This window comes from Cnephaeus nilssonii (assembly GCF_951640355.1).
Source record: "Cnephaeus nilssonii genome assembly, chromosome: 1".
Classification (NCBI taxonomy): Eukaryota; Metazoa; Chordata; class Mammalia; order Chiroptera; family Vespertilionidae; genus Cnephaeus; species Cnephaeus nilssonii.
In genome coordinates, this window is record NC_137072.1 from 8367736 (window position 1) to 8382109 (window position 14374).

At 38.0% G+C, this 14374-nt stretch overlaps 1 protein-coding gene and 1 pseudogene across 3 annotated transcripts in view; one reads left to right on the forward strand and one right to left on the reverse strand.

Annotated features, from left to right (window-relative positions):
- The window catches only part of MDGA2 (MAM domain containing glycosylphosphatidylinositol anchor 2), a 981798-nt gene that overhangs the window by 471910 nt on the left and 495514 nt on the right, over positions 1–14374 (forward strand). The window lies entirely within an intron of this gene.
- LOC307102052 (lupus La protein homolog) lies at positions 1676–4585 on the reverse strand (annotated as a pseudogene). The gene is made up of 4 exons: positions 4160–4585; positions 3867–3934; positions 2908–3069; positions 1676–2289 (listed from the first exon to the last, which is right to left on the reverse strand). The product of its transcript is annotated as a lupus La protein homolog (transcript).

The following is a 14374-nucleotide window of genomic DNA, read 5'->3' on the forward strand; positions in this document are numbered from 1 at the left end:
TATCCACCACCAGGTGTGTACACATTCTTAAAGCAATTTCTGACATCACCTTTAAAAATTGTACAGTCACTCTGGCAACATTTACTGTCCCCAAAGTTGATGAGTGTCCCTTTCTTTATAACTAATTCAAAGATGAGACAATTCTCCAGTTAGTTTGTTTAATGTGTAAAATAAAAAAAAATTATCTGCACGATTATGCAGTATAACACTATCCTCCTGAGTTTCTTGTTCAGTTTTCTCTCCTTTATCTCCATCACAGGTAGGCTCATAAGTCAAGGAGGCCTCATGCTAGGAGAGAGGTTAGTTTCTTTCACCTGAGCATGGCAAGCACCTGGGTGCTTAAACATATGCAACAGACCAAGAGTAATTCAGAAAATACCACCAACTGTAAGGAGGAAAAACATTTTTTTAAAGTAAGATTCTTCCTGAAGGTGTTTTTGCTACAAAGCTGTTTTGACTTCTTGTTAATGAAAATATTACTTTAGCTATTTTAGTTCTAGTCTCCATACTTATGTGATATAGTAACATAACCCATCTGTTTTAACATCTTATGAGATATCATTCTTTGCTGCTTTTAGCAGTTGAATCTTTCAAACAGTAGGTCATGAAACTTGATCCTTTCTTCCTTATTGCATTACCTTTAACCTCATTAAAATCTTCTGGGTATCTCAGAGTTAACTTTACATTCCATTCTTGACTGTGTACTTGAGATGGAACAAGGAATAGTAAGATGGAGACCATGTAGTTGTAAGAGATTTTGGCTAAAGATCAATCTGTCTATTCCAATGTGACTTATTTGTTTTGTTTAAATCCTGCACTTGAAATTTTAAAAGCTTGAAGAACATGATAGGGAGGAGACACGATATTGTGCTACAAATTTTTAGAATTGCTGATTGATTTGTCCTATAAACTGTGTTTCTCCAAACCTTCTGAACCTTCTTAAGCTTGCACAGCTTTCACTGTCATTGCTATGTGATATGACATTAAAGTAATTTGCTTTTGCTCAACTTTTATGTTTTTCTTCCTGTCTATATGATTAACTCAGTGGGCCAGAATGCAAATAACTTTAAATAGCCCATTGGTTGCCATAGTAACTGATATTAATGTTAAATATAAGTCTGTCTCTTGGATTCACATTTGAATCATTTCTGGCATTTGCATCCTTTAGGAACTCTGTGGACTGACCATAGGACTTTGTACAAAAGGGCCTTGAAAAGTTAGGTTTGAACGAGGAGCTGATTCAGTGGGGTTTATTTTCAACCCCCAGTTGATGACTCAGTCCAGTTTTGTCAGATGTTTGTTCAGAGAACCCCAAGAAGGATGCTGTCTAAACAGGGGTTAAATAGATAAAGTTTTACCTTTTTATATAGTATATATTTTATTAATATGTACTAATGCATTCTCATATTACAAAGGCAATTTAGCATGAGAATCTTTCTTATGATATTTGAATCTTCTGTAATAACACACAACTGTACATAAAAAAGCTCGTTTGGGTAACTAAAAAGACAAGGTAAACAACAAAAGAATTTTCTTTCTTAAAGTGGACATTGAAGCAGATCGAATTCATTTTTTTATGTGTTGTTTTGTGTGTGTGTTTGCTTTTTTTCAAAGCCTCCAAAGACAAAAGCAGCTAAAAACCTAATTAAAATGAATAAAACATGTTTTCAGTAAACTACTGGTCTCCGACACCATTATCTGTTTTCTGCTGTTTTGATGAAGTTCCTCTTTGTCTGATTCTTCTGTTCCTTTTATGGCTCCAAATGTACCATTTTCATTACGTTCATCGTCACTATTAACTGTTGTTTTCTTGCCCTGAAACTGTACTTTTCCTTTAGCAGCCCCAATCTGGGCAGCTTTCTTTCCTTTTCTTTTTCCTTTAAATCTGCAACCTTTTGTCTTCCATTTGTTTAGGGATTCTTGATGATTCTTTGTATTTTTCTATGCTTCTTTTCTGCAACTTTATCTAGTACTCCTCATGTCATTTATTTGTTCCTTAATTGTAGGTTACCATTACTTGCATTTTCAGTACCCAGTGCTTCCTTAGCTTTTTCTTTAAGTAGAATTATTTCCTCTTTTGCTCCCCTGACAAAAATCTTCCATTATATTTCACCATGGCTCACCAAAGTATTATGTATCTTCTCTTCAGGTCTGATCATCTAGGTCCCCCCCAAATTTCAGCAAGCAGCCAAACTTTTCTTTTAGCTATTTCATTTCAGCATTTTCTGCTAACGTTTATTTTTCTCATTGCTCTTGTTTAGCTTGCAATTTAGCTTCCACTTTATTTTGCTGTTTTTCTTCTTATTATTATTAACTAGAGGCCCAGTGCATGATTGAATCATGCACGTGTAGGGTCCCCTACAAGCTTTCGTTTTCGATCACGGGTTAGCTGGGTGCCTGTCCGCTGGTGCACCAGGCGCCGGAGGCTTCTGAAAGGCCTGGTGCCTGAGCGGAAAGGCATCCAGCTCCCACGCTTTTGCTTTTGACCGCGGGGAGCTGGGTGCCTGTCCTCTGGTGCACCAGGCCTTTCAAAAGCCTCCGGCATGGCGGAGGCTTCTGAAGGCCTGCTGCCTGAGCGGACAGGCACCCAGCTCCCACACTTTTGCTTTCGATTGCGGGCGGAGCTGAGTGCCTGTCTCAGCTTGAAAGGCCTCCGGCTTCTGAAAGGCCTGGTGCCGGAGCAGACAGGCACTCAGCTCCCCCACTTTTGATGGTCCGCACGGCGGGAGGTCAGCTCTCTGCCCCAGAGGCCCCTTCTGTGCCGCAGCACAGCCATGGCGCAGACGCTGAGCTCGAGCCACTGCTGGCGACGCAGCTCAGCGTCCCGCCGGCCCAATCAGCTACCCTGGCCACCCCGAGTCCCACCCCCCCGCGCCTCCTGGCCAATCATGGGCATAGCGAAGGTACGGTCAATTTGCATATTTGTCTATTATTAGGTAGGATTATCATTATTGCAAAGTAATCTTCCTTGAAAAGTACTAGCAGATCTGTGTGTTTGTACTTTTGTACAGGGTTTTCCACAAACATTTTAGCAGATTCAATACTATAGGACACAGCAAATATTGATCCCTTAAATCAAGCATGCCAAACTCGTGGCCCGCTGGCCACATGCAGCCCAGCCAATATAACGGTATGTAAAAAATGTTTTAATCAAAATTTTGTAACTTGATTTTTACAATATCCCATTATACATAATCTATATCATAAAAGGACTGTGGCCGTGATGCCATAACAGCATCACTACCAAACGAGCAGCAGTTCTCGTGGTGGGCAGGGTGGGGAGCGAGCTACTAGAGGTGGAGAGCTAGGAGCGGTGATGAGTGGGGTGGCCAGCTGAGGCAAGCGGAAGCGAGCTTCTTGCACACAATTTCGTGTGTGCTGGGCCTCTAGTTACTAATAACGAACTACAATGTTCGCTGACTGATTACTATAATCGTGCTGTATTCATTTCCCTTACCTGCCTTACACTCAGGTGCACCATTTCTCTCCACTAATACTAGCAGCGAATATTTAATAGCTGATTGCCACTTCATAGTCTTGAACTGACTTGTTTGGTGTGAGCAACAGGAAATATTTTGCTTTTGGAGAACAAAAAAAATAGGTTTATTTGCATTACGCTTATTAATTTGTGCAGTTATTCAGTGTTTGGTAAGTTAATGTTCAAGAAAAAAATTAATTTTTATTAAAATGTTCTATTACTTTATGTTAATGATTACTCATTTATTTCAGCCCTTTGTTTTCAGCATGTCTCTATCGAAATAAACCTATGTTTCTATGAAAATTGAAGCTTTTGTTTTTCTGCGGCCCACATAAACTTAAACCTTGTTTATTTGGCCCATGTTAGCCTTTGAGTGTGACATGCTTGCCTTAAATGCTTTGTGCAATGTTCTTCTCATCTGAATATTTAGTACTTGACCTTTATCTTCTGACCATTCTTTTTTGTTGTTGTTGTTTTTATTGATTTTAGAGAAAGAAGAAGGGAGAAGGATAGAGAGATAGAACCATCCATGAGAGAGAAACATCTATTGGCTACCTCCTGCACACCCCCTACTGGGGATCTCAACCTAGGCATGTGCCCTCACCAGAAATCTAACAGGCAACCTCTTGGTTCATAGGTCAATGCTCAAGCACTGACCCACACCAGTCAGGCCTAATCATTCTTTTATGTCATCAAGGTTTGCATCAGCAGAGAAGTCTTTAATATAAACAGATCTGTTTATTGCATGATTTTTATACTCATCAGTCACTTCAGGAAGGAGTTTGTTTGGAAACTTTCTGATTTCAGTCTTATCTTCAGTTATTCCCATGAGTTCTGCCTTTGATTTGCTCAGTGCTTTTACATTAAAGTCTGTTGTTAGATGGTTTAAAGTTTAAACTTTAACCTATTGAATTTTATCATTAGTTCCAAAGGTACCCAGCTTTCATCCAGTTTGATTTGTTCCTTTAAAAATCTGTCCTGTGGAAAATTGAAATCACCAAAATGAGGTTTAACTTTATGACAGGTGTTGGCCTCCAGAGCAGCTGTGTTGTCGCCCATGTGGCGATCTTGAAGGTGCCCGTGCCACAGAGCAGACCGCAGGGTCATAGGCAACTACCGCATCTCATCTTCCCTGCGCCTCTGACAGGCCTGACAAGTTTTAGTTTTCTCACTTGTATTTATTCACTCTAGGTGTTTTCTATGCTGTTTTACTCTTTTACTTATCTTTGCAATGATTTCTATAATGTTTCTAAACTGTTTTTGAAACTACACTCTGAGTATTGAGAAGAAAGAAATATTCAAGGAAGCTTTTTATGAGGTGACTCCCGGATACATCCCATGCTCTGTGTCTTGGGTGACTTCTGTTTCTGTTACCTAGGGTCTCAGTAAAGATACCACCGTCTGCCTAAAGCCTGACTGTCCGCTTTTACATCTCTTTTGTCAGCCTTCCCAAAAAATATGTGCACCGCATTGAACACACAAAATTTAATTATAGTTCTACGCAATTTCTGAGAGAAAGCTGATGTATTATACTAATTAAAATTAGTATAATAATTTTTCCTCATCTTAGATATGAGTTCATGTTGCATTTCTTTAAATAACTCATTACTCTCATCTGGACTTTGAAATCTTTATCTCCGGGTAGTTCATCTGTCCACATAGGATTCTATTTGGGGCCATGGTACTCTTTTCTCCCTAAGTTATCTTTTTCCACCTCGCACCAGTTGAGGCTGAAAGAATTTTCTCCCTTTATCTCTGGAGATGCAGAGTTATTTTCTGTCTCGGCTCCCACCCCCACTTTCCAGAAGAAAGAACACTCTATTATCAGCGGCAGCTTATCTGTTGAATATGTATGAAGTGTCCTAGAATTTAGAAAATCTTGTCACTCACTTATATAACTTGGTGATGACATTGAGTCCTCTCCCTTCCCCCATATTTCTTGAACTAGGCCCTTTTCTGTTCTGAAAATGCAGTATCCTGCTCAGCTCCTGCGCCCTCCTATCCTCTCTCAGATTCTGTAGTTGTCAGAATTCACTTTCTTATGCCAGAGCCTTATTTCTAACGCCATTTTTCTTCTCAAACTTCCTACTTGGTAAATATGTCTTTCAGTAGCAACATTTAGCATACTGTTAAACATTACCACCGGATTATTAATTCTGTGACTTGACAAATATTACTACAAGGGAAAAGGGTTCTTTGTTCAAATGTGACTTAGGAAGCCTGACTTTAAGCAAAGCAAACAGGTTTCCTCACCAGAGAACTATTAATATTGTAAATCTCTTATGAGTGGAAGAAAAAAAGCAGCATTGTGAAACATGCCTACCTTGTTAAATATTTTAAGACCCGCATTTATGAGCCACCCTCGTTTTTATAAGGGACAACCTTCAAATGAGGGCCTGTGAGTAGAGGGGTAGTGTGAAATTAACCTTAATATTTTAATCTTTATGTGTATACTTTCCCAAAATTGATATGCTTGAGAAATGGTCAGTGGGATTTAAGTTATTTCCCCCGACCCATGATAATCACTGTTACCCTTTTTTACAAAAGAAAAGAAAAGAAAAAAAAAACACACCACAATATAGTTAACAACTTTAATCTTTTTTATTGGTGCATTACCTCAAGGTGAAAAAAAAATTTCCAGGACACCAAACAAATGGAAATTATTTTGTTATTGAAAAAGTGAATGACTTATATTTGGGTAGCAAATTCTTTTGCAATGAGGGTGGTTTTCAGTTCTTTTTGCTTTCAGTAAAATTGAAGAGGGACATAATAGAGTTGTCAGTGCACAGGCTACTGGAAGTAATTTGTGATGATGTAGCATAGCACTATAAGATAGTCTTCCCAAAGCTTGGAAGAATTTCAAGGAATTATACTTCCCATATTCTTATTTATGTGAGCAAGTTTCTCAGTTTTTAATTAGGAAAATTAAAAATAGAAATGAGTTATGTGAAATCTTAGTTTTATTCTAGCAATTTCATGATCATTCACTATACATGAATTAATTGGGGAAAAATAGTCCCACCCATCTGATTAAAAGATGAATTTCCAATAAGTACTTTTCTAAAAAAGTGACATATTTATATTGTTTATATCAATTATGTGCTAACATACTTTTAGTGATGACTCAAAGAATAACTTCAATCTCAACTTCAAATATACTCACATAGTATTCTAAAATATTGATCAGTAAATGACTTTCAAGTATTTAAACATAATACCTCAAGATAAAATTTTGTGGAGTGAAACATGATTTAAGGACAAAAAGAAATGATGTAAAATTTGACTATTAAAGAAGAGCATGTTTTAAAATTTTTACTAGATTATATTGAGTATCAAATTGTTGTATATTCTATGGACCAATTTTTTAAATGCTGCAATCTTTTAATAATAAAAAAAGTTACCAAACTTTTTCCATCTCATCTAAAAGAATAGGTCTTGTTAATTGTACAATATCAAATATGTTATTGTTAAAAGTAGTTATTAGGAAGGGGGAAATTTTAAGAAAGGGCCAATATACCTGCTTTCTTTTCTTTTTCTTTTTTCATGTCAAACATTTTGAAATAAGATATAATTCATATACCATAAAACTCACCCTTTTAACATGTACACTTTTTTTATTGAGGTATTATATGTGTACATATCTTACCATTGCCTCCCCACCCCACACTCATACATGCCCTCACCCCCCCAGAGTTTTTCGTCCATTGTTTATGCTTATATGCATGCATACAAGTCCTTCGTTTGATTTCTTATCTCCCCCACCTCTCCCTAACTTTCCCCCTGTAATTTGAAAGTCCGTTTGATGCTTTACTGTCTCTGTATCTATCTTTTTGTTCATCAGTTTATAATGTTCTTCATTATCCATAAATGAGTGAGATCATGTGGTATTTTTCTTTCATTGACTGGCTTATTTCACTTAGCATAATGTTCTCCAATTCCATCCAGGTTGCTGCAAATGATTAGAATTCCTTCTTTTTTATGGCAGCATAGTATTCCATTGTGTAGATGTACCACAGTTTTCTGATCCAGTCATCTGCTGACGGGCAACTAGACTGTTTCCAAATCTTAGCTATTGTAAATTGTGCTGCTATGAACATAGTGGTGCATATATCCTTTCTGATTGGTGTTTCTAGTTTCTTTGGATATATTCCCAGGAGTGGGATTACTGGGTCAAATGGGAGTTACATTTTCAGTTTTTTGAGGAAACTCCATACTGTTCTCCACAGTGGCTGCACCAGTCTGCATTCCCACCAGCAGTGCACGAGGGTTCCTTTTTCTCCGCATCCTCGCCAACACTTGTCGTTTGTTGATTTCTTGATGATGGCCATTCTGACAGGTGTGAGATGGTACCTCATTGTTGTTTTGATTAGCATCTCTCAGATAATAAGTGACTTTGAGCATGTTTTCATGTGTCTCTTGGCCTTCCTTCTGTCTTCTTTTGAAAATATTCTGTTTAGGTCCATTGCCCATTTTTTTATTGGATCATTTATCTACCTTTAATTAAGTTGCATAAGCTGCCTGTAGATGTTGGAGAATAAACCTTTATCAGTGATAGCATTTGCAAATATGTTCTGCATGCAGTGGGCTTTCTTGTTGTTTTGTTGATGGTTTCTTTTGCTGTAAAAAAGCTTTTTATTTTGATGTACTCCCATTTGTTAATTTTCTCTTTAGCTTCCATTGCCCTAGGGGCAGTGTCAGTGAAGAAGTTCTTTTGGCATATGTCTGAGATTTTGTTGCCTGTGGATTCCTCTAGTATTTTTATGGTTTCCCATCTTATATTTAAGTCCTGTATCCATTTTGAGTTTATTTTTGTGTATGGTATAAGTTGGTGATCTAGTTTCATTTTTTTGCATGTATCTGTCCAATTTTCCCAACACCATTTATTGAAGAGACTGTCTTGACTCCATTGTATGTTCATGCCTCCTTTGTCAAATATTAATTGAGCATAGTGGTTTGGATCGATATCTGGATTCTCTATTCTGTTCCATTGATCTATATGTCTGTTCTTGTGCCAGTACCAGGCTGTTTTGAGAACAGTGGCTTTGTAATACAGCTTGAAATCTGGTATTGAGATCCCTCCTACTTTATTCTTCTTTCTCAGGATTGCTGTGGCTATTCGGGGTCTTTTTTTATTCCAGATGAATTTTTGGAGAGTTCTTTCTAGGTCTGTGAAATATGCTGTTGGTATTTTGATGGGGAGTGCATTGAATCTATAGATTGCTTTGGGTAGTATGGACATTTTAATGATGTTGATTCTACCAATCCATGAACATGGTATGTTCTTCCATCTGTTTACGTCTTCCTCTATCTCTTTTTTCAGTGTCCTGTAGTTTTCTGCGTATAGGCCTTTTACCTCCTTAGTTAAGTTTATTCCTAGGTATCTTAATTTTTTTGGTGCAATGGTAAATGGGATTGCTTTTTTAGTCTCTCTTTCTGTAAGTTCACTATTGGTGTAAAGAAATGCCATAGATGTCTTGGCGTTAATTTTGTATCCCGCTACATTGCCGAATTGATTTATTAAGTCTATTAGTTTTTTGATGGAATCTTTTGGGTTTTTTATGTACAATATCATGTCATCTGCAAATAAGGACAGCTTCACTTCTTCTTTTCCAATTTGGATGCCTCTTATTTCTTCTTCTTGCCTAATTGCGATAGCTAATACTTCCAGTACTATGTGAAACAGGAGTGGTGAGAGTGGGCATCCCTGTCTTGTTCCTGTTCTTAGGGGAAATGGTTTTAGTTTTTTCCCATTGAGTATGATGTTTGCTGTGGGTTTATCATATATAGCTTTCATTATGTTGAGGTATGATCCTTCTATTCCCACCTTGTTGAGAGTTTTTATCAAGAAAGGGTGTTTGATTTTGTCAAATGCTTTTTCTGCATCTATTGATATGACTATGTGATTTTTATCTCTCAATTTGTTTATGTGATGTATCACGTTTATTGATTTGCAGATATTGTACCATCCTTGCATTCCTGGGATAAATCCTACTTGGTCATGATGTATGATCTTTCTGATGTATTGCTGGAGCCGATTTGCTAGGATTTTGTTCAGGATTTTGGCATCTATGTTCATGAGGGATATTGGTCTGTAATTCTCTTTCATTGTGTTGTCTTTATCTGGTTTTGGTATTAGGGTGATGCTGGCTTCATAGAAGGAGCCTGGAAGTGTTCCTTCCTCTTGAATTTTTTGGAATAGTCTGAGGAGGATAGGTTTTAGTTCTTCCTTGGAAGTTTGGTAAAACTCTCCTGTGAAGCCATCTGGCCCCGGGCTTTTGTTTGCCAGAAGCTTTTTGATGACTGCTTCAATTTCTTCCATAGTTACTGGCCTGTTGAGCTGTTTAGATTCTTATGATTGAGTTTTGGAAGGTTGTATTTGTCTAGGAATATGTCCATTTCCTCCAGGTTGTCCAGTTTGTAGGAATAGAGTTGTTCATAGTATTTTGTAACAATCCTTTGTATTTCGTCGGGGTCTGTTATTATTTCACCTCTTTCATTTCTGATTTTGTTTATTTGGGTCCTCTCTCTTTGCTTCTTGGTGAGCCTGGCTAGAGGTTCATCAATCTTGTTTATCCTTTCAAAGAACAAGCTCTTGGTTTTGTTTATCTTTTGTATTGTTTCTTTGGTCTCTATGTCGTTTATCTTCGCTCTGATCTTTATTATTTCTTTCCTTCTGCTTACACTGGGCTTTTCTTGTTGCTCTCGCTCTAACTCTTTGAGTTGTTGGATTAGGTAATTTATTACCATTGTTTCTTGTTTTTTGCAGTAGGCTTGTAGAGCTATGAACTTCCCTCTCAGGATTGCTTTCGGTGTGTCCCATAGATTTTGGATTGTTGTGTTTTCATTGTCATTTGTTGCCATGATGTTTTTTATTTCTTCCTTGATGTCTTTTTAAACCAGTCATTGTTTAATAGCATGCTGTTTAGTCTCCATGTGTTTGATTTCTTTGGGTTGTTTGTATTGTAGTTGATATCCAGTTTTATGCCACTATGATCTGAGAAGATACTTGATATGATTTCTATCTTCTTGAATTTGGAGAGACTTTGCCTATGTCCTAACATATGGTCTATCTTTGAAAATGACCCATGTACACTTGAGAAGAATGTATATTCTGTGGCTTTGGGGTGAAATGTTCTGAAGATGTCGATTAATTCCCTCTGGTCTAGTGAGTCATTTAGGATTGAATGTTTCTTTGTTGATTTTTTGTTTAGAGGATTTGTCCAATGGTGATAGTGGGGTATTGAAGTCTCCTACTATGATTGTATTGCTGTCAATCTCTCCTTTGATATCTTCCAGGAGTTTTTTAAATCTATCTTGATGCTCCTGTATTGGGTGCATATATGTTTACCAGAGTTATTTCTTCTTGTTGGATTTCTCCCTTTAGTATTGTGAAGTGGCCTTCATTATCTCTTGTTATGTCCTTCACTTTGAGATCTAATTTGTCAGATATAAGTATGGCTACCCCAGCTTTTTTTTCATTTCCATTCGCCTGGAAAACCTTTTTTCATCCCTTTACTCTCAGTCTGTATGCGTCCTTTTTTTTTGAGGTGAGTTTCCTGTAGACAGCAGATATATGGGTTTTGTTTTCTTATCCAATCTGTTACCCTGTGTCTTTTGATTGGGGCATTCAATCCATTTACATCTAAAGTTATTATTGATAGGTACTTATTTGTCGCCATTTTTATTCTATACCCCTGTGTTCCTTCTTTGCTTCCTATTTCTTTCTTTCTTTCGTGTTTTTTTTTTTTTTTTTTTTTTACAGCAGACCCTTTAGCATTTCTTTCATTGCTGGTTTGGTGGTGATAAACTCCCTTAGTCCTTTTTTGTCTGTGAAGCTCCTGATTTCACCTTCAATTTTGATTGATAGCCTTGCTGGGTACAGTATTCTTGGATTGAGACCCTTCCTTTGCATGACTTTGTATATTTCATTCCATTCCCTTCTGGCCTGATGAGTTTATGTTGAGAAATCAGTTGCTAGTCTGATGGGGGTTCCTTTGTATGTAACTGTCTGTCTCTCTCTGGCCGCTTTTAAGATTCTTACTTTGTCGTTGGTGTTGCCAACTTAATTATAATGTGCCTTGGCGTCGGTCTTTTGGGGTTCATTTTGCTTGGAACTCTGTGAGCTTCTTGGATTTGTGTGAGGTTTTTTTTCCCTATATCAGGGAAGTTTTCTATTATTATTTCTTCAAACAGGTTTTCTATTCCTTGCTCAGTTTCCTTTCCTTCTGGTACCCCTATTATCCTGATGTTGTTTTGTTTTGTGTTGTCCCGAAGTTCCCTTAGGCTCTCCTCATGTCTTCTAATTTTTGTTTCTAGAAGCTGTTGTAATTGGGTATTTTTTCCCATCTTGTCTTCTAGCTCACTTATGCGGTCCTCTGCTTCTTCTAGTCTACTCTTGATGCTTTCTATTGAGTTCTTTACAGCAGTGATGTCATTTTTCATTTCTTCTTGGTTCTTCTTCATTTCCTCTTGGTTCTTACTCATATTGTCGAATTTGTCTTCCATCCTTTTCAGCCACCTTATGACCATTTCTCTGAATTCTTTTTCTGATAGCTTGTTTGCCTCTAATTCGTTTACTTCCTTTTCTGTTGATGCCTGCTTTTCTTTCCTATGGGGGCTATTTCTTTGTCTCCCCATGGTCTCTCTTCTCCAGATGTCTGGTTATATAGTTCTCTCTCTCCGGCGTTGATTTAAAGGTACAAAATACAACACAACCAGGCACAACACACAAGGCACTGAACAGAATTGTAGTCATGATATTAATAACCTCCAATAAAGGTAACCACCAGAGAAAGACAAATTAGGGAATAGGAGTGGAAGAGGGAGAGTAAAAAGAAAGAACAACAAAAAAAAGAAGTGTGAATCTGAACTTGGGAAAAAAGCAGAAAAAAAAGAAAGGGAAAAAGTAAGAGAGACAAGAACGATACTAAGAGAGAAAAGGGGAACAAACTATATATATGGGGAGTAAACTCCTCTAGAACAACCACTAATCCTAGCAAATTCCAGCAACACGAGCCTGGAGATTAATACAAACTGCAACACCAACTAATATCAAGTGAGGCAAGGGAAAACAAAAGTAAAAAACAAACAAAAACAAAGCAAACAAAAGAACCAACCAAACAAACAAAAAGAATAATCAAAACAATCTCATAAAAAAGCATAAAAATTCAATCTAATCAACATTCAAGCAAACAACAAAAGGCCAGAGAGAAAAATAACTTTTTTAAGGTAGCGTAGAGAGAGGTATGTATGGATTTGGAGCAGGGTGTTGGGAATTAGATATATAAGTAGGGTGAAATTTTAGCAGAGGGTAAACTGAAAAAGTAGGGGAAATCTAAAGCCAGAAATGGTTAAGATAAACAGGAGACCAAAAGGGGAAAGGTTAGGAGAAGAGTGATGGCATAATGTTAGCGTTGAGATAGGGTAAAACGATTGTAAGGGAAAGATGCAAATAGAATGTAGGACACTAATCCCAAAATAAAAGAAAGAGAAAATCATGTGACATTAAAAAAAAAAAAAGTAAAAAATAGTAATAATAATGCTGATTGAAAATAAAAATGTAATAATTAAAAAGGTGCAAATCGAGTGAGGAAAAAGAGAAAAAAATAGTTTCTTAAGTAAAAGATGCAAAAAATGAAAATAAAAAAATTAATATAAAAATTTAAAAAATTGAAAAAAGAATTAAAAATTTAAAAATGGGAAGACTAAAATGTGCAGTAGCGGCTGTCACTCACTTCCTCTATTATTCTGTTTGGTATGCCTGTTTCCCAGTCTGGGCGGTATTTCAGTTCAGCTTCGTTCCTCTGCTCCTCAGTGTTGTAAGCCAGTCCTGCTTTTTAAACCGGCTGTGTCTTAATTTCTCTTATTTATTTTTTATTACACCAGAGACAATTAGCGTTTCAGCCCCTAGGTGGCAGTGTTTCTGAATTGACTTCCAGGCCTCTCTAGCTTTTTTTTTTTTTCCCCATCTATGGCACTCACTACCAGTTTGTGGAGGTGTGCGCCTCAGAGCTGCCTCTCCGATGGTCACACCCAGCTCTGCTCCCCAGGTTCCGAAAAAACAACTTCCCCTGCAGTCTTTCAGGGTTTTTCCACCTGGGTTTTCCTATGCGTTGGGCTTAGTAATCAGAGTCGGAAAGAGCCCAAGTGTGCGGACAGTGGGTCTGTGCGCCAGACTAAGGAGCCTGCACTCCTTTGAAAATTCTTAGTCTGACCCTCATCATCAAATTAAAATGAGTTGCTTTCAAGAGGTCACTTCTGTTAGCAGCTCAGAGGACCCCCTTCCACATTCATGGATCACGGCAGTTCCAACTGCCACCGATTTTTCTATGCACAGACCTCCCGGTTCCTGCCGGTCCTGTGGCTCGCGCGCTTCCCTCTCCCACCGCGTGGATTAGAAACCACACCTTATTTCAGGCAAAATCTGACCTTTCCATGGTGCAGTGAAGAGTTGCTTTGAATCCGAATGTTTGCGCCGATAGGGGACCGGTGTTCTGGTGCACGCAGCTGTTCAGTGTTTGCAGTTGTAGTGGAAACTCAGGTTTCCAATAAAATCCTCCTTTCCTTGAAAGATGGCGAGGCGCCCGGTGAGCCCGCAGCTCCGGGAGGGGACCCAGCCCCTGTGGGTGCTGCATGGTCAGGGGAACCCTGCCCAGCACTCCCTTGCCTTCTCCTGGAGTTTAGCTGTCCCTTGGCTTGCCAACATACACTCCTCCTGCGAACCTCTGTTGCTCCTACTCTCCGCCCCAGGACCAGACTCCAAACGTGACTCTATTCAGTCGCCATTTTTTCTCCTCCCAACATGTACACTTTTAATTCTTCACAATCGATGGATACATTTTTAAAAAATGGTGTAACCATGTTATTTTCTAATGTTAGTAGTTACAATGCTTCTTT